At 42.9% G+C, this 20,587-nt stretch overlaps 1 long non-coding RNA gene across 1 annotated transcript in view; it reads left to right on the top strand.

Moving 5' to 3' along the window:
* Positions 1–5,822: 5,822 nt before the first annotated feature.
* The window catches only part of LOC143841833 (uncharacterized), a 30,378-nt gene continuing 15,613 nt past the window's right edge, over positions 5,823–20,587 (top strand). Inside the window, exons 1-3 of the long non-coding RNA XR_013232880.1 lie at positions 5,823–5,850; positions 8,870–8,917; positions 10,223–10,306. This is a non-coding gene — a long non-coding RNA (uncharacterized LOC143841833). The remainder of the gene's footprint in view (positions 5,851–8,869; positions 8,918–10,222; positions 10,307–20,587) is intronic.

A 20,587-nucleotide genomic window follows, 5' to 3' on the forward strand; every position in this document is an offset into this window, starting at 1 on the left:
GCTGCATTGTTTGTTACCTTGTGTCTAAGACAGTCTTTTTCAAACCTTTGACTGTGGAGGAGCCTGTGAAATAATTTTTCAGACTTTGAGGAGTCCTGGAAGTGATATCAGCTGGCTGCTCCCCCTGCCATGCCCTCAGAAGTGACATCACTACCTGCATCCTTAGCCCTCCTTTGTCTCTCTCCCCTGCCTTTACTACTTCTATAGTAGTTCTGCTTCATGTAGGCTGAGAAGACAGCTCAGAACCCACCCCATACCATGCCACTTCAGAGTTCCAGTGAACCCTCTTCAGAACTTCCATGGACCTCCAGGGATCCATTGGCCACTGGATGGGAATTGCTGGTTGTTGTTGTTGTTAATTGTGAAATCATGTCTGACCCCTCGCCACCCCATGGACAATGATCCTCCACGCTTTCCTGTCCTCTAGCATGAGAAATGAGTGCAATAGTGTGGTAGTTTGAACATTCTTTGTCATTGCCCTTCTTTGGGATTGGAATGTAAACTGACCTTTTCCAATTCTGTGGCCACTGTTGAGTTTTCCAAATTTGCTGGCGTATTGAATGTAGCACTTTTACTGCATCATCTTTTAAGATTTTGAATAGATCAGCTCGAATGCTGTCACCTCCACTAGTTTTATTTTGGCTCAGACATCCTAAGGCCGATTTGACTTCACATTCCAGGATGTCTGGCTCCAGGTCAGTGACTACCCCATCGTGGTTATCAGAGATGTTAAGCTCACTCTTGTATAGTCCTTCTGTATAATTTTGCCACCTTTTTAAAATCTCTTCTGCTTCTGTTAGGTCCCTAAAATTTTGGTTCTTTATCATACCCATCTTTGCATGAAACGTTCTCTTCATATCTCCAATTTTCTTGAAGAGATCTTTGGGCCTCCCTATTCTATTGTTTTTTTCTATTTGTTTGCACTGTTCATTTAAGAAGGCATTCTTATATCTTCTAGCTATTCTCTGGAATTCTGCATTCAATTGGGTGTATCTTTCTCCCTTGCCCTTCACTTCCCTTCTCTCCTCAGCTATTTGTAAAGCTTCCTCAGACAGCCATTTTGCTTTCTTGCATTTCTCTTTCTTTGGGATGGTTCTTCAGGCACTCTGTCACCTCTACTGTATATTCATTGGGGGTATGATTTAGTTCATACCTGTGGCCTAGTGCTTTTCCCTACTTTCTTCAATTTAAGCCTAAATTTTGCTACAAGAAGCTGATGATATGAACCACAATCAGCTCCTGGTCTTGTTTTTACTGACTGTATAGAACATCTCCATCTTTGTCTGCAGAGCACATAATCATTCTGATTTCTGTGTTGACAGTCTGGTGTTGTCCATGTGTAGAGTTGTCTCTTGGATTGTTGGAAAAGAGTGTTTGCTTTGACCATTGTATTCTCTTGACAAAATTCTACCACCCTGTGCCATGCTTCATTTTGTACTCCAAGGCCAAATTTATCTTTTGGCTTCCTACTTTAGCATTCCAGTCCCCCATGATGATAAACACATCATTTTTTCGCGTTGCTTCTAGAAGGTGTTGTAGGGCTTCATAGAACTGGTCAACTTCATCCTCTTCAGCAGCAGTGGTTGGGGCATATACCTGGATTACTGTGATGTTGAATAGTTTGCCTTGGATTCGAACTGAGATCGTTCTGTCATTTTGGGGATTGTATCTCAAGACTGCTTTTCCTACTCTTTTATTGATTATGAAGGCTACTCCATTTCTTCTGAGAGATTCAGTTTCTAATCCGTTCTAATCAGTTTCTAATCCGTTCTGTTTTGATCAAAGAGAATAATGAAGAAAAGAGGGTCAAGAAGGGGGAGTCTGTAAAAATTCAGAATTTTATGCTGCACACGCTCAAAAGCAGGCAATATCTTCCAAAATCTGCTGCTAGAGCACCGTAAAATACCTGCAAGGGTGATACTTAGAGAAATTTTTAAAGATATTATTAAAAGAAATAAAATCTCTCATTTAAAATAAGAAAGCATAAAAGGAATGAATGGCTATATTTTAAAAAGGGAATTATGGAAAAAGAAATTCCACTCCCTATAGCAATGCTACTCCCATGCTGCCAATCTACCTTTTCTTTAAAGGAAGTAGCCTTTTAATATGCCCAAGAAGAGTGTAGGAAAATGCGGTTTGGTTCAGGGTTTGTGGCATGCCTTATTCACAAACCATGGACTTTTAATAAACTTTTATTCACCTTTAAGGAGGTAGACCCTCCCCCAGCCTGCTAAAGACACCAAACTTACAGAGAACCTCCATCTGCCTTTCCTCTACCTTCCCTTGAAGTTTGGTGAGGATTGGGTTTATGGAGCCAAGTTATGTCCCTCCAAAGAAGGTGCTTCAAGAAAGTGATTTCTGGGGGAATTACCATCCAGGGAGGTTCACTATGAGTTTGGTGACTCTAGCTTGCACAAGATCCATTCTACACGCTCCTGAACCTCATAAACGTATACCTGTAAAAATGACCATCTGTCAGTGGTCATTTTGACATGCACGGATACAAGAGGTTCAGGAAAGTATACAATACGTAAGCTTTAATTATCAAAGTTGCAGGCATTGTGGGACAAAAGCATGAAGAAAGGGGATTGGCTGCCTGGCTTGATTGATAGGTGGAAGAGAATCATGTATAAACTTCATTGCTCTCTTCTCCCATTTCCAGGAGTACTTGTGGAGGGTGAGAAGCGCTAAAATGCAGCAATGAAGAGCAAGACATCAAAAAGGTGAGGAGGGGCCAGGAGGCACGATTATATTTAGCGTCACGCCATTCAGTTGTCATAACGTTATTCTTACCGATATGCAGAAATGCCCTATAAATCTAGTTCTCTAATGTCAGCACATTTGCAGATATCTAAATCCCCAGATCGGGCCCACACTGGGAGAAAAGAGATTTTACTCCAAATTTGGAGAAGATTGTTTGGGAAGTGGTGGGAGTTTGAGAGGGAGAAGGAGGAAGAGGGGAAGAGATTGTCGAAGAAAGTGTGTCAGAGAAAGGGGGTGATAGATAATGGTGGGGAGAGGGGGAAGACTGACAGAGGAGGGTGAGGTAAGATTGGTAGATAAGAAGTGGGGGCAGAATTAGAGAAGGGGGACATTGAAAGAGAAGGGAAGGAAGCAAAGATATTTCTTGTGGGCCCTTGCATTTTTTATTCTACAGGTATCTTATAAAGCAGAGCTCTCACTGCAGGATTTCTTATATCCTGAAACGCCCCACTCCCATATTCTAATCACAAGAGCCCTACTCTTTGCCAGCAAAAACAGCCAGCAATGGTTTGTGAACCTGCCTACTTTCTCATTGGTCAATAAACGTTGGGGGCTTCTGTTCAGATCCAGAACTCTGTGTTGCTTCCTATCAATGCCAAATAAAATATACTCAATTAAGGCGCCTATTCAGTTTATATAAGTCTCAACACTTTTGCTGCACAACTCCCTGTGGTATGGTTAAAGTATAATGTATCAACTGGGGAAATGAATGACAATTCAAACTTGGTCTGTAGTATTATTGTAGGTTAAATAATTATCAAGTGATTATTAAAACCCACCTAAAGATTAACCATTGTCAGTTACATAGCGGCTAACCTCCCATAATTATAACTTTTACAATCGGTTGGCATTTATTTATTGGTCTTACACAGTGCTGTAGTTTTACATGGTGTGTCTTTTATGATATCGTTTATCCTCATTAAACACATTTTAAGAGACTTGTGTTATTTATATAAGATGAAATATCCGTCCTAATTAATGCACTTTTGGGAACTTAAATTAAATGTTCACTCTAACAACTACACTGCGTCACATAAAGTTTTTTTTAATAAACCTACACATATTAGACCAGAGTGTAACTGCTACAGCTTTTATATTGCACAGTGAGTCATATTTTACAAGCCACGTTTATGAAACCCCTTCCAATGGGAAAATATTTTGCAATTAAAGTCTCAGATTTAGCAGAAAGGGAGATAGTGACCCTGCCCCACTCCAAAATCACACAGGCAATAGGATATGGTGTTTCACAATTTAATACAGCAGACTTGATCCTACACAGCAGTGGTATGGAGTGCTGCATGGGCTATTACAACTGTAGAGTTAAATTTGATGAGAAAGCTACGCAAAGCAAAGAATGATGATCTATTGTTGTTATTGACCCTGCTGTTGGGCCATAAAATAACTTTGGTTTATTTTGTTCAATTATTTAATTACATCTCTATATATTGATTCTCTGCCAATGTGCTCAAGGCAGTTTGCTGAGTAAAATAATAAACTCCAACAAATCTTATAGAAAAACAGCTTAATTATATTAAGGTGAATAGAGTGAACATCTAAATTATTTTGAGAATTTAAATCATATTGAGCATAATCAATTAATTCTGCTTTTGTGCTTCTCCATTAATTTCACGGTTGTCTGCGCAGAACTGGTCCGTACAGAATGTACCTTTGGTATGTTGTATAGTGCTTAGAATATCATATCAGGATCTGGGAGACCCAAGTTCAGACCCCCACTCTGCCATGAAAATTCACTGAGTGATTATGGGCCCATCAATATCTTCAGTCAGCCGGTTATTTCCCCCCTTACTCAAAGGGACTCAAAGGAGATTATACATAGTGAGTTAGTTCAATCAATAAAATGAGACACACAACCAGTGCATTAGGATTTTAGAACTCTGGAACCACCTGAAAAACTTAAGCATAGCATAAGCATTATCATGACACAATAAACACTACAGAAATTGCAACATAGGATTCACAATAAGCTGTAAAGAGCAATACAGACCACAGTCTCAATCGTTTATACATGTAAATTTGTGAACATTTTGTACAGTATAACCCTTTACCTGTGCAGCAAAGTTCTCTTAAATAGTTCTGTTTTGCATGGTTTGCAAAAGCCCAGGAGAGTGGTAGCTTTCCTTTCCTCCTTGGGCAGGCCATTCCACAAGATGGGAGCCACAATGAAGAAAGCAAGTAAATGGGTGGTCATTAATTTTGCCCATTTGCGCAGTGGCACCTGCGGAAGTCACTGATGAAATGAGCAAAGTTGTTGCTGTGGAGCATAGAAAAAGAGGTAGTCCTGCAAATAAGAGGAGCCAAGATCTGATCTGGATACCCCAGGCTAGCCTGATCTCAACAGTTTTCAGAAGCAAAGCAGGGTCAGCCTTGATCAGCATTTGGCTGGGAGGCCACCAAGAAATTCTGGGGTTGCTATGCAGAGGCAGGCAATGGCAACAGCTTGACTAACAGATTAGCAGTCTTTAAGCGGCAGCTGGGCAGATACTTTTCATGGATGCTTTAAGTTGATCCTGCATTGAACAGGGCTTTGGACTAGATGGCCTTTATAGTCCCTTCCAACTCTATGGTTGTATAAGTCTATGAAATCACCTCTGTATGTCTCTTCACTACTGGTCTCTTAATAATTTTGCCTACAGGAGGTAGAGTAGAGGGCCAGCACGGTATAGTGGTTAAGAGTGGTAGACTCCAATCTGGAGAATCAGGATTCCCCACTCCTCCACCTGATGCCTGTACAAGGTTGGTGGTGGACTTCATAATCAGATGGTGTTAGTTGGGACAGACACATCATTTTCTTCCAGCCACATTTCTGTTATACAAGCCCAGTCAATTTCTTTTGTGTTTTATAATACAGTGTATAAGCCTTTGTCAACCTTTTGACCATGGAGGAGTCCCTGAAATAATTTTTAAGGTTTCGAGGAGCTCCAGAGGTAATATCACCTCACCATGCCTCCTTGTGACAACCCCTGGAAGTAACATGTCACTGGAAATGACATCACTGGCATTAAAAGGCAGGCTTGAGGAGGACTGAGGGGAGAGAGAGAGGAGGTGGTTTACAGCACGAATAGGCAGGTAGGCTCCCTCAGACCCCTGATGGTCCATGGACCCCTGGTTGGGAATTCCTGGTATAGAAAATGGGGAAACAGGGGCCCTTGTTTCATCACCTGTCAAGATCTTGTGGAGGTTAGACTGGCATCCTTGCCAAAGACTCAGCCATCTTTGATAAATTCCACTCCTCATAATTTCTGTAACTTGCTCTATGCAGGTCTAGCCTTGTCTCTGACCCAGAAACTGCAACTGGCACAAAATGCAGCTGCAAGGGTCCTCACATGAACTTCTTGAAGGGTCCATATCCAGGCAGTGCTGAGGCAACTGCATTTGCTTCTGGTTTCTGCCCAGATCAGGTTCAAACTTTTGGTATTAACCTTTAAGACCATAAACGGCTTGGGCCCCACATATCTGTGAGACCATCTATCTCCTTATGCCCCCCCCCACAGGACTCTTTGCTCTGTGGCTGCAAATCTGTTGGCGGTTCCTGACCCAAGGGAGGTTTGCCTGGGTTAGGTCCTGCCCCCAGCCTGGTGAAATGAGCTCCTGGAAGAGCTGAGAGCCCTGACAAAACTTCTTCAGTTCCACGGGTCTGCAAGATGGAGCATTCTGCCAGTTCTTTGCTGGAGGCCAGGGCAAGTAAGATCCGGGCCCCTTCCTGTGCTAGCCAGGTCACCAGCCACAAAGGTGTGCTCTCCTGGCGGCTATTGTAAACAACAATAAGGGGGGGGGTTATGTCACCATCAGGGGTGGGATTTTATGATGGTGGAGTTTTATGAGGATTATTGCTATCATCATGAGTCATTGTGTGGGAGTGGCAGGATACAGATGTAATTTAAAAATATAAACAAACAAACAAAAATAAATAGCTCCCTTTTGCACTAAAATATTGCACTAAAATATTCCTCAAACATGATTTTCCGGTCAATGATTTCTCCTCAGTGCTAGTAATAAACATCTCCATTATCTCACAATTAATATTATATTGCCCACGAAAAGCCATATGACGGTCCAGAAGTATAGTCATAACATTGTGAGCTATATGTCTGTACAGTTCCTGGTTTCTAGGTAAATGACCGATGCCGCTCTCTCTCTCTGGGCAATGGTAGTGTACCGACCATCTTCCACCCGTTTTATACGGTATATTGCTTGTGCCCCCAGTGAAGAGCGCTCACACTGAAAAGCATTTCATAACAGTATGTCAATTGAAAGTTCTCTTTTATCCTTGGAAACTTTTTTTTTGCTGATTATCAGGCATCGTTAAGCTACTTTAAGCATTCCACTAGACTCAAGTGTTGGATTGCTCTCTAGAAATCTGAGGATATGAAACACTTTTTAAAAAGCCTATAAAGATGCCTCTGCTTTAATAACAGGAATAACCTATTACAGGCTGGATTTTCTGCTGATGTCAAATGCAGCGGGTGGTTATGCTGATTTACAGTTGTGTGAAATCTCCCCCATGGAATATAAATTTCCATGTGAGCCAGTTCCCTCTAGATCACATTCCTGAGCTTCAAAATCTCAAGGGAAGGTAGTGTTGCTGCAGAATCAGTGAACCAAAAAATAATTGTCAGTGACAGGTCCAGTGGGGTTCATCAAATACCAAGAAGAAGAAAAAAGACAGAAAGAGACTTCGGCTGATTATTTATGGGTAGAGAACAATACTTAGGGTGGTTATTTTTTTTAATATCCCATTTCCTTTTTCTTTTATACAAAGTGAGTTCCCAGTGTCCAATCACATAGCAAGAAACAGAAACTGGGATACTGAAGTGGGCTGATATGGTTTCCTTGGGATCTGTTGGAGAGCAAGGAGTAACAAGGGCCCATTCTGCACATGTTGGATAATGCACTTTCAATGTGCTTCTGCAGCTGGATTTTCCTGTGCGGAACAGGAAAATCTACTTCCAAGGTCTAATTGTAACCCACACACTAAGACCAATGAGGTGAGTTTAGCCTCCAGGCCAAAGGTCTGCATCCTCTGACTATTTCCTCATATGAGTAAATCGCTGGCTGTCATTTAGATGGAAAAAATAAGCAACAGCACTTGTTTATGTATGTGTTTGTTTATTTGTTACATTTCTATGCTTGCCTCCCTTGCAGCTCAGGGAGGTTTACCAGGAAAGTTTACAGCTCACAGTTCAATGTGATGCTGGCACAGTACAGAGAACACAATAACAGTTTTGGACTTTCAACTTTTGAATAACATTTGAACACAGCAGTATAGGGAGTATATCAACAGTATATCAACAGTTCGGGTCTTATAACATTTTGAACACAATCACACTTTAACAGTCATAAACTGTGTAACTCAACTGTTATCCGCTTGGCGTTTTGTTTATTTGGTGGATGTATGGTCCTTCCATTGTTCTCCACTGCGCGCCACTGGACATTGAGAGGGGGCTATTGTTGAGAGGGGGCTATTCTGCTGCTATTGCTCCACTTGGCCTCAACCAAAGGCTTGGCAGAAGAGCTCCATTTTGCAGGCCCTGCAGAACTGATCCAGTTCTTGGAGCTCATTCCACCAGGGAGGGGGCAGAAGAGAGAAAGCCCTGGCTCTGGTTGACAAGTGTGTTCTACATTTGAATCTGCAGACTAGAGTCTCTCACCCTGATTCTTTTCCTCATTATCACTGTTTCATATTTTCTTTGCGTATGTATATTAATACAATTGCATATCAACGCCCTTTACTTTTCAACCGTGCTACATTGTGCCTCATCTCTATTCACTTCCCTCCCTGTTTTCTATTTAACCTACTACCTTCCTCCTTCACATGTAAACAAAAAAAACACCCACTTTAAAAAAAATTTAATTGCCCTTTATAACATCTGCTTTAAAGAGTGACTTCTATCTGCAGAGGGAGCAAAGGACATTCATAACACATCGCCCCACTCCATAAACAAACTTTGACATGAATTGCTATGAATCGTTGTGAGCTCTCCTTGCAAGTGCCCAGCACAAGCCCTCATGACAAACCATTTGGGTATCACGTTGTTAATTGCAATAACAACACTGCAGTGCAATAAACTGTGTTTTTTTTTTGAAGGGTAAACATCTTGCTGGAAAACTCAGGCAGAAACAGTCCATGAGCAACGTAAGTAATATGTATAAAGTTAGTAAAATGAGCAGATTAACCCTTCCAAACTCATTAGGAGGACATAACTCTGCTTGAAAAAAATACATTCTTTTGCCCTGGGTGAGATAAAATGTCTGCCTGTGAGAATAACCAGGGCTGCTTAAACACCAGGATGGTCTTTCATGGTAGTCTGATTGCTGGTGCAGTTCTGCAGTGGAGATTCCAGACAGCCTGGGGGGATCCATTTTTGCTAGTAGTGGTTTAGCTTTCACACTTGATGTGTGCATTGAAGCCCTTTCCCCACCGTGTGATCACAGAATTCTCTGCCTGTTTTAATTGTTATAAGACCCAAAGGCTCATAGGTAACAAGCACTACATCAAAATTAATGAACACATTTTTTTAAGTCTTTAATAAACCTCCATGAATTTGCAGAGATCTCCAATGATTTCCTCCCCCCCCCCCCCCTTAAAAGGCTGGCTATACTGTGAGTATATTCTGTGTTCTTTTGTTTTAGTGAGTACAAGTAATGCTGGATAGGAATAAGGCAATATCTTTTAACAATCTTAAAAAAAAACCTCCTTATACTTGCAGAGCATTTCCCTCCCCTCTTTTTAAAAGGCAGACAATTCTGTTATGTTGACTGTTGCCAAGGTCTGGCCTTTTGCAGTCATCAACAAGTTGAAAAGTGATTGACTAGATCATCATTGATGTCCCATAATTGTATCATTTCTCCTTCAGGTACAAGAAATTGCTTGTGCCTATAGTATCCTCCCCCCCCCCAAAAAAGATACCTTTTAAAAAAGATTTAAAATAATGCATTTTTGTGGGGGGGGGGGAAGCTGTTAATGGTCTGTGCACAAATAGAGGATGACATCATGTGTAAGCATAATATTTAGCACAAATCAGGGACTAGTGAACATTTCTGTCCCACTGCCTTAGCAACTAGGCATTACACAATAGGATAATCAGTTTCAAATCTAGGTGTTAAAGTTCTGCATATAACTGGAATTGGTGTGAAAATATGGAACTTTGAGGTGAAGTCTTTCGTAAACAAACATGCTGAAAGTGCTGATTGTGCAATAGCATGGAAGCTTAGGCATATTCTTTTTTTCTTTTTCTTTTTAAGGAAATGATCAAATACAATTTAATGTATTTGGGAGGTCATGATAAGGCCAGCACATAAAGTGGACCACCTACATAGGAAAAAAACTGCCACGATTCTTTACAAGTTATTTTGTCAAACATGAGGGGAGAAGAGGGAGACAAAGGAATATTTTTAATGAGGTGTTTTGCAGTTGTCTTTTGTTTCATATTTAACACAGGAAAAGGGAAAATGCTTCTTTGGTTCAGAGCATCTGAATCATATTTCCAAAGGGACAGGCACTTTCAGGACAGTAAGTACTAAGGTATAAATAACTTTCATAAGTTAGTTATTTACTTTAACTTTTTTTTTAAGTCAGCCTTGGAAAATCCTGAGCTTTTTTTTTTTTTGCCTCAGTTGAACTGTATTCCAAAAAAACCTAAGGAAATTAATCAGTGCTGACATATTTCAGCTATAAAAGGAAATTATGAGATAATGGGTCATATTTTCACAGCAATGACCACTTCATCACATGAATCAATACACACCACCAGGAGTGGCTTAAGGATTCCCAGGGCCCTAGCTCAGTACACTTGTGGTGGAAGCAGACTGGGGACAGAGAGGCCCTCCACAGTGGAAAGGGGTATCACTCCAAGTGACCTTCAAAATGGAAAGTGGGGAGGGGAGAGGCTACTGCCCTGATCCATGGAGTGGGAGACAGCATGCTGGGCCTCTGGAAGTTTGGGGCCCATAGCATGTGCTACATGGATAAACTGCCCCAGCATGCTAAGTTATTCCACTTTTAAAAATAGATGACCTCTTCTCAAATGCTGAAGTCAAACAACAGGAGATGGCTACAAGGCCAGCTACGAAATGTCATTCATTTATTCTACTCTGCTTTATTGTTCATACATTCACTTCTCCCATAAACTGAAGGAGGCTTTTTAAATTGCCTTGTCATAGCTGGTTGGTCCAGTCCAAACCCACCCCTTAAATCTCCACATTAAAAGCATCCTTTTACTCCTAACACTCATTTTCTAGATGAAATGTAGCATTTTCCTTATAATGAAAAGTGTTGTAAATATAATGAAAAGTCCTATATATGGAAAGTGCTGTAAAACAGAAAGAAAAGAAAATATGTGTGTGTTGCTATGGTGCATGTGTTACAATGGTGCATGGGGGAAGTAAACATTAAAGTTAGAAGGGTAAAATCCAATCTGAATAGACTAGTCCGATTTGGGAATTGTTAGGAGACATCAGGTTAGGACCATGAGTGGTTCCAGAGTGCTGTCATGTATTATAATTTCTGTCATTTGTGTATGGAGTTATAACAAGGCTGCCAGATTACTTTCTCATCAATCTATCATTCTCCCTTCTTTTCCCATCACAGTCCCAGTTTTTTTCCTATTAGATCTCCCCACACACACACACACGCCCACCCCGGCCCTGTTTTTGTGAGGACTATATGTGCAATCTCTGTTATACATTTTCGGTCTTTCAGGGCGGGGAGGGGGGATTGATATACCTCAGCCAACATTGGTGAACAAAGGGGAAAATGGGTTCATGATTATAACATGACAAACTCCCCATGTCAGGCATGGTTTAAGGATTTGCAGGGCCCATCACACCAGAGCCACTTTAAGGATTTGCAAGGCCCTAGCTGAGTACAATTTAAGCAGGAGCAGCCAGGATGGGAGCAGAAGGGACCCCGGAGTAGGAAGGGGTGTCATTTCAAGTGTCCTTAAAGATAGAAAAGGGGGGAAGAGAGAGGCTACGGCTCTTATCCATGAGGGGGAGGCACTGTTTGGTGCCCCGGAAGTGTGAGGACCATAACACATGCTACATGTGGTACATAGGGCATTTCTGCACATCAGAAAAAATAGCATTATGCCAGTTGAATGGCGTAGTGCTAAATATTTTTGTGCCTCCCAACCCGTCCTCAGGTTTTTGCGGTCTCACTTTCGTCTGCCATGTTTTCACCCTCCACAAGTGCTGCTGGAAATGGTAGAAGAGAGCAACGTGCTTTATACGCAACTCTCTTCTGCCTGTCAATCAATCCAGGCAACCAATTCCCTTGATTAAAAGGTCCAGCAATGGCTGCTAATTTTTTAAAAATTTCATACTTCTACATGGGCTGTGGGCTGTCTCTGACTTGAAGGATTATCTCACCAACCTCCACCTAAATGCACAAATAAATAAATAGGTAAAATAATCAGGCTCAAAATCTGTATTCTTTGGCTCCAGAGCCAGCGCCACTGACGAATCGCAGGGCTTCACTTTGGAGTCAAGAGGCAGGAAATCTTGCTGTGACACCCCAAAACAGGTGTCCTTGGTGGGCCTAAGAAAAGCCGATTCCCCCCACACACACCCTGGTCTGGTCTGGGTCCCAGTTCCGCTGAAACGCACTTTGTGAATCTGCCTGATGCCTCACAATGCTGGTGGGCTATCGCTTCGCTTCACATGGCAGGTGGAGCTTGGCCTGGCTGAGGATCAGTGGCCCCTCCAGGGCCAGGCATGCTCTGTGGAGACGTAGCCCTGGCCCTGCCCTGTCACTGCTTAAATAGGCTGGGGAGGGAGCGGGGGGCATCTGTGGCTGCCGCCCAGCCAAGTAATGGAGCCAAACTATGGCCAGGAGCTCCGAGGAGGCAGTGTCACCAGTGGATGCAGCCCCGGGCACCACTGCTGCCCTGCTGGGGCTTGGGCTGACACTGCAGGAGCTGTTGGCTGCAGCAGGGCTGTAGCAGTCACCAAGGCTGGAGCAGTGACATGTAGGGCTCACAGCCACCAGGAATAGAGCCAGATCACTGTCAGTGTTGGGCCACCCTCTTCAAGCAGCTGGACACCAACCGCAATGGCCATGTTGGGAAAAAATCTTTTATTCCTGGCATCACCTGCATACTTGTCCACCTATTCATTGCTCCAGGATGTCAGACATTAAAAAAAAAAAACATTTCCATCCCCAGGAACAATGTAGGGGGAGGCAGGTGCCTTTAGTGTGTTTTAGCCTCCATAACTTCTCTGTGCTGGTTGCCTGCTGGTTGCTTTTCTGTAGCTCGCACTAAATAGGTTGGGGAATCCACTTTATGTGATTCCCCAAATAGCACTTTAAAATGGAAGATGTAGCCAGCCAGTTACTGCCCAGATGCTGGATGTTGGTGACATCATATGGAAGGGGAAGAATGTAACAACTACGAAAGCTAAGCATTTCACTACATTTAACATGTGCGGAAATGCACATAGATAAACCGGCCCTGCCCTATGTGTGGCAGGAAATTCATACGAGGAACCATTTCAGCTGTATTCTTATGGATCGATATGTGGATCTTTCACTCTAATCCTGGATGTACTAACTCTGGGTTTTCTTTGAATCATATAATGATAGAACAACATTGATTTTACTGCAGTGAACAGTCCCAGGGCCATTTCGCACGGCTTCAAAGTAGCACAATGGTTGCTATTTGGAAACACTACTAATTTGCCATAACCCACGACGTCGTAGACAATCTGCAACAATCCTGAAACCAATCAGCAAAAAGCGCTTCGTTGTGGCGCTTTCAGGGGAATCCAGAAAAGTGGATTCACCCTCCGGATAGCGATACACTCCTGCAACCAATCTGCAACAGTAGCGCTAAAGACCTGTGCGTTACCATTGTTGCTGGTTCTTCAAAGTCCCTCCCCCTGGCTCTCTCCTCCAAACTTCCGGCGAAGCGATCGCCATTTTTTTTTCTCCGAGCGAGCGGGGATAAACGCACCAGCGAGCCTCTTTCTGTTTAGAGGCTTCCCTGGCTTCAGTCCTTCGCCTTTAGTCACTAAGCACAAACCACTGAAAAGCCCGTTTGCTGAAATAAAGTCCCTTTATTTTTTACAAATAAATTCAGCCGAAAATCGGGCCCGTGAGAGGGGGGGGGGGATTTTTTTTTTATCACTCGAGGCAGCGTGCAAACGATCATACAATCAAACGACAGCTCACATTAGGCAGCTGGATGGGTCTCTCCGTAGCAACGAATCTACCTAGATTCGTTGCTATGGGTCGTTTTTTTTTTAAAAAAAAACCTTTCTTAAAGGGAAAGGGGCTGTTTGGGAGCATGCTAACGGCTGCCCATTGGCTGCTTGACGGCCAGGGGCGGGACGAGCTTGGCAATAGCGCTTCCTTTCTAGCGATTTCTGCCGAGACCGGAAGCCTGTGGGAAACGCTAAAAAACGCAACTGATTCCACTACAAAGGCAGGTATGCATAACGACGAATTCCACTATTTTAAATGGCGATTTTTCATTCCGCAAACAATTTGCAACAAAGATCCCTGTGCGAAAAGGCCCCCAGTATAGAACCACCGCATGTTATCTGCTATAATGTTAATCTTTTGGCTTGTGATTGTCTCTTTTCACTTCAGTTGCTAACAGTTTGTTTCCCATTCCTCCTCTTGGATCTTAAAGTAAATGTTAAGGCTTATTGGGGGGGGGGGGGGAGAGAATCCTTGGATCTAGGTCTTTCTTGTTTTATGTGCTATATCCCAGGACTCTCATTCTTTATTGGAAGCAGGAAGCACCAGTGAACTCACTTGGGTCAAACAAGGACTAGTCCACAAAGGCACGAACAAATGGCATCACTGAGACTTAGCAGTAATTGCTGCACCTTGGCCTTTGAAAGACAGCAGGCACTGCAGGGCCTTTCATAGATAGAATCGTAGAAGTATAGAGTTGGAAGGGATATGCAGGGTCATCTATTCCAACTCCTTGCATAATGCAGGAACTCACAACTACTTATCCACATACAGTGCCCCCAATTTCATGCCCCAATGATCCCCCCACCAGAAATCTCCAGAATCCAGCCTGGCCTGGAGGAAATTCAGCTACCATCCCACAGCAGCAATTAGCAATTCCCTGGGGGGGAATTGCTAGGGCATACAAGGAAGGTCCACAAGAGACAAACGCTGGCAAATCCCTCCCTGCCCACCCATTCACTATCTGCCTAAGTTCATAAAATGAGCATTTCTGTCAGATGACTATCTAACCTCTGCTTAAAAACATCCTGTCCTCTACCATTCTCCAAAGTCCTTTTAAGCTCGCACTGACTGCTTCAGTGACTCCATCCAGCCATCTCGTTCTCTGTCGTCCCCTTCTTTTTTTGCCCTCAATCACTCCCAGCATTAGGCTCTTCTCCAGGGAGTCCTTCCTTCTCATGAGGTGGCCTAGTAGAAGATATGAAGAACCTCTGCTTGATACCCTGCTGCCACTCAGAGTAGTTGGTATTGACCTTGATGTACCAAAGCTCTGACTCCATGAATGGCAATTTTAGGTGAAGTTCTTGGAGTTAATGGTATTCAATCTAGTTTCCAGTCTTATAGGTTGTTCTTGGCTGCTTGACAGCAAATCATAGTCAGAATTTTCCTGCCAGTTTATATCTATGTAGTGTATGATTAATGGGATCCAAATTTATTTTTGCAGTGCAATCCAATACAGAGATACTCCAGTCTAAGTTCAAAAAGTCAAGAGTCTCAACTGCAGTAACTCTGCATAGGATTGATCAATTACACAGAATGCTCAAATGGTTTCCGCAAGACGAGCCCTGTCTACAGGTTTGTTATAGGCAGAATGGCTAGCTGTAAACTGGAATAAATTTGCACCCATCAGTGAATTTGTCAACACATTTTATGGTTTCGTTATGTACAGAAAACATGAGGATCATAGGACCAAATGCAAAAAGGGGAGGAGGAGAATCTATTCTTTTCATAATATGGCTAGGTGTTCACAGCTTTCTAGATAAATTATTTACAGAATTGGCAAATTATGGGGGTAAGGAAATGGATGCATCTTGCAAGTAAGGTAAACCACTGAACATATTTGTGTGCTTCAGTTTTACCTCTAGGCTATATACTTCTCATGGAATTGGGCCACCCATCCAAGAACTGCCTCTCTGCTCCTCTGATTCACAACTCCCCCCCCCAAAAAAAACAAAACAGTTGCTATGTTCTTGACAAGAACAGTATGAGAAGGTATAATTGTTTGGTCTCACACAACTTACACATTTTCTACTCAGCCCTCCACAAAAAATTTAAAAACTTTAGTTTGCTTCCCTCTCCATAGTTTTGATGTTGGATCAAATATGACAATGCTTATCAGTCAGCAAAATAAACTGAATTCATTTGGAGTCAAAAGCCTCCAGGGGTGAGGGATTCTTTTAATCATATTCAGGCCAATTATGAGGATTTCAGCTACACACAGCACTGGAGTGTGGTATGAACTATTGCAATTTAATAGCTCCAGAGGATGGGCGGGGGGGGGGGGAGGACATAAAGCTAAAGCTTTTATTTTCTTTGCTTCCTACCCTTTCCCACCTCCACCCTTCAAAACTGAAGAGGACTAGACCCACTCATGAGAACCCAGCCATCACAACTGCTGCACTCTTTCTGCAGGTAAAGAACCCCAAAGAGAATTCTGGTGACAAACGGAACACTGGCAAGAATGCACAGAAGCTGGGATTCTAAATACTGGAGTGTAACAAGGGGACCTGCAAGATCTGCCTGAGGCCCTTGGGCTTTTGAATAACTTTGGGGAAGACTAAACATTTTTGAAAAACCAACAGTGGTTGTTGGACAAGAAGCTATTTTAAAATGTCTTCAGAATGTTGAGCATTACTATCAGACCGGCTGCAGGAAGTCCAACAAAGCAAGCATGGACACAGGTTTGGCTTTTTTTAAAAATACAGTAGAGTCACATTACAAAGAATCCACATTAGTCCTAAAGTTACACCTCTGCACGCCAGAGTACAACTTGCAAGCTCAGCTTTGCTTGCGAAAACAGGCTGAAAGGAGAGCCAATACACAAGGGAAAACATAAATGGCCCAGAATGCAGACAAATCCCAACTCAGAGGGGGGGGGGGCATCTGCCAGCTTGGCCTGAAGAACAAATTGACCCAAGCCACAACTTTAAAGCCAATGGCTTCTAATCCCAATGGAGGAGGCTACCCATAAGATTCTTGGAACTAGAAAAGTGACACTGCTCAAAATGAGAATCATTACTAAATCCCAAAAGTGCCTTGCCATTTCAGCTTGTATACTTTTCCCCCTGGGGGGCTCAGACAATGCAAACCATAGCTTGAAGTATCACGAAGAGCTTTCTGACCACAAGGAGAGGTGGTAATAGTCATGCAATGATTTAGTCACAACTCCACCTTTGCAACAGTATGAAAACTCTGCTCTCTTTGGGAGCTCTTTACGGGAGTGCAATGGCCTCTTTTAAAACTGCCACTACCACGCAAACTGGAGCAGATAACATTCTAACAAGGCAATTCTGATGAATTCTTCTAAACTACAGGTCAGATGCTGGCCCTCAACATTCCAACACACTCAGTTTGGGACCCTATTAGTAATTCCAACATTCAGTACCCCCAGGACATTTCTGCATTTGGGAAGGCTCTGGGAGATTGTTATGAAACTATCAGTTCAACAATGAAGCCCTGTGTGTTTATATTTGATTATTATGATTTTTTAAAAAATACTCCAAATAGCTGGTGACTTGCCTCCCTGGTGTGAATGTCATAAAACTCAACAGTCATGGTGCACTTTGGCACCAATCGTCATGACCCACAGAACGCAGTCCAGAAGCTCAGAACCGACAGAGCAGAGCAGAGTCCCAGGCTGTAGGAACATACCCAAAGTTAGTGTTTTTGAGGGCACATTATAGGAACAAGCATCATCAGTAGACACTCACAGAACCAGGGATGTCAAATATGGTGTACAAAAGAGAGGAGACTTATATAGACTTGGGACCCTGCCCCCAATACTGCACAGGAAAACCCATTCCCAGGAAAGGACCATTTGATCCAAGAGGGTAAGAAAAGCAGAACCAGTTAGTCTGGCAAAATAGCAAGTGTGAAAACATCTCCATACAAGCTATAGGGCTTGTTTATGACTAGAGTGGAACCACGAGATAAGGGACTCTGCATATCAGAATCCTGTCACGAGTGAGAGAAAGACTCCATCAGGAAGGGGCAGCCTGGAGGATCACATCTCCAGGCCAGGAGCTCACAGATTGATGTGGGATATGACACCAGTGGCATAGGGAAATGTAATTGTGTGATCCTGGAAGAAAAAACTGAGGCTACTAGACAGAGGGGATTTTAGCACCCGTTAAATGTAGTGAAATGCTTACCTTATGTATTTATTACATTCCGACCCCTCCATATGACATTGCCAACGTCCAGCATCTGGGCAGTAACTGGCTGGCTACATCCTCCATTTTAAAGCACTAGTTGGGGAATCGCATAAAATGGATTCCCCAATCTATTTAGCACTCGCTAAGGGAGAACAACCAGCAGGTAGCCAGTAGAGGGAAGATGTGGAGGCTCAAATGCTCTAAAGGCGCCTGCCTCATCCTGCTCTTGCACCCGCCTCCCTCTCCCTTGTCCCTGGGGACGGGAACAGGGTTGGGTGCTTCGGCATCCAAAGTGGCCATTCTCGCCCAAAGCAGCCAGTGGCGCAGGCGGGGGGGGGGGGTTCAGCAACGGTGTGCTGGCCAGCCACACATACATAGATGCAGAGCTCTGCACCTGCATGTGTGTGCCCACCGGCATGCCAGCACCCGCACCTCCCCTCCCCCCCACACGCCATGGTGCTGGCTGCTGCAGGCATGAACAGCCACTTCAGATGCCAAAGTACCACGCCCTATATGGTAATGTCTTATTTTTAATGGCTAATATCTTGGAGCAAAAAATAGGTGAACAAGCGTGCAGGCAATGCCAGAAATAATTTTTTCCCCAAAGTTGTAACAAAGCACGCCTCTCTAAAGTCCCCCCCCCAAATAGGATTGGTTCCATTGAACTAAAAAAACAATCAGGCTGCTGGTGACTAATATCAAAAAGGTTGCAACTAATCCTAGAGGAACACCAAGAGGAGCTAAGAAGGCTAGAACAAGTCATTGCAAAGGGATAACTGTGTGAGCTAGGGATGGGCATGCACTGGGAAAATGTTGTTCATGTTGATTCATGGTTCATGACAGAACCACAAACCGGACTGGGAGATTTGTTGAGAACCAAAGCAGTTGGTGGCGCTGTAAACCCTGTTGAAAGGGACTACTATCACTTTAAATAGGATTTGCAGAAAGACCAAAAAACAGCTGAGCAACAGGAAGTAGTTTGCTACCCACTGCTCAGCTGTTTCAGGCTGTCTTGTAGAGTCCCTTTAAACTTTAGAGGGATTGCAGAAGACAGTCTAAAAACCAGATGAGTAGTGGGGAGGCACTAAATGGACACAACAAGACAGCCTGGAAAACAGCTGAATAGCACCTGTTGCTTAGCTGTTTCAGGCTGTCTTCTGACAGGTAGATCTATTGGTCTATTGATGGCTTGGTCTATTGGTGGCCTCTAACAAGGTGACCTAAGGGAAACACCATGTTCATAAGCATGTCCATAAACCTCTGGAAACCAGTGCCAGGAGGTAACAAAAGGGGAAGGCCTTGGTCTCTGTGGCCTGTTGTTTGATGTCCAGATAAACTGATTGAGACATAAACTGAGTGAGACATAATGCTGGAACACTGATCCAATCCAGCAAAATAATAAAAAATGAAATATATTTGGTCTCATCTGTGTTGAGGGACCCACATATATTGGTTTGTTCCATAGTCAGACATTATTTGTGTTTTCCAGCCACCATTCACCTCTACAAAGTCCTCGAACCATGACAGAACAGAGACAATGTGATACTGTAATTTAGCGCAGTCCCAAACTGCATGTAGTTGCTGCCTAATCTGAAACTTGTGGGGCTTCTTATATTTCTGGAATCAGATACACATATGGTTTCCTCATGATGGAAAAGTATAAGTGAAGCACTTAGCAACTCATGTTTTCTATGAAATTAGGCACATTCAAAGGTAGTTACTTCTTAGAATATACCGGACCTCACACAGACAGCACTAGAGTGCTACACATGTCATAGAACCTGTTGGAAGCCCCATCTGAAATATGCGCAATAATGAATGCAATATTGGGACTTTTCATTGTCAATGACATCTCAGATTTAAAGATATGCACATAATGCCTAGACCTTCAGCTGCAGCAATCTGGCAGAATTTGGATGTGGTTCACTTATTGCCAAAATACACTTTCTATCTACCTAAAAAAGCTAAACATCCTCAAAGATGATTAACATGTTCAGCTCTTTCTGGTGGTCAGTTTGATATTACTTCAGTTTATGTCCAGCAAGGAGATATGCTGGACATAAAGCAATGTAAAATTGAAGGAGAAAATCACATGTGGAACAACACACACACAGCCAAGCAGTAGGAACTCATGAGTCAAAAAAATGAGAATGCATAAAAGCCCACAGCTTCCCCTGTTAGTATGCCTAAGGTACTTCTAGATTCCACCATGTACAAAATCAGAAGGTTTGGAATTCAGAATGGTGGCAAGGCATGCTCTCCATTCATTGGCAGCTGACAGCCATGCAGATAATATGGATGCCTCTAAAAGTTATGATGATTTTTATCATGAAATACACATAACTAACATTCAATTACAAAAACGACAAAATGTTTATAATGCATTGGATGAAGTGAATTCTACTCTTCTTAATGGCACCATAAATGAGTTGATCTTTAAGGTGACACTGGA

Source organism: Paroedura picta, chromosome 7, assembly GCF_049243985.1.
Source record: "Paroedura picta isolate Pp20150507F chromosome 7, Ppicta_v3.0, whole genome shotgun sequence".
Classification (NCBI taxonomy): domain Eukaryota; kingdom Metazoa; phylum Chordata; class Lepidosauria; order Squamata; family Gekkonidae; genus Paroedura; species Paroedura picta.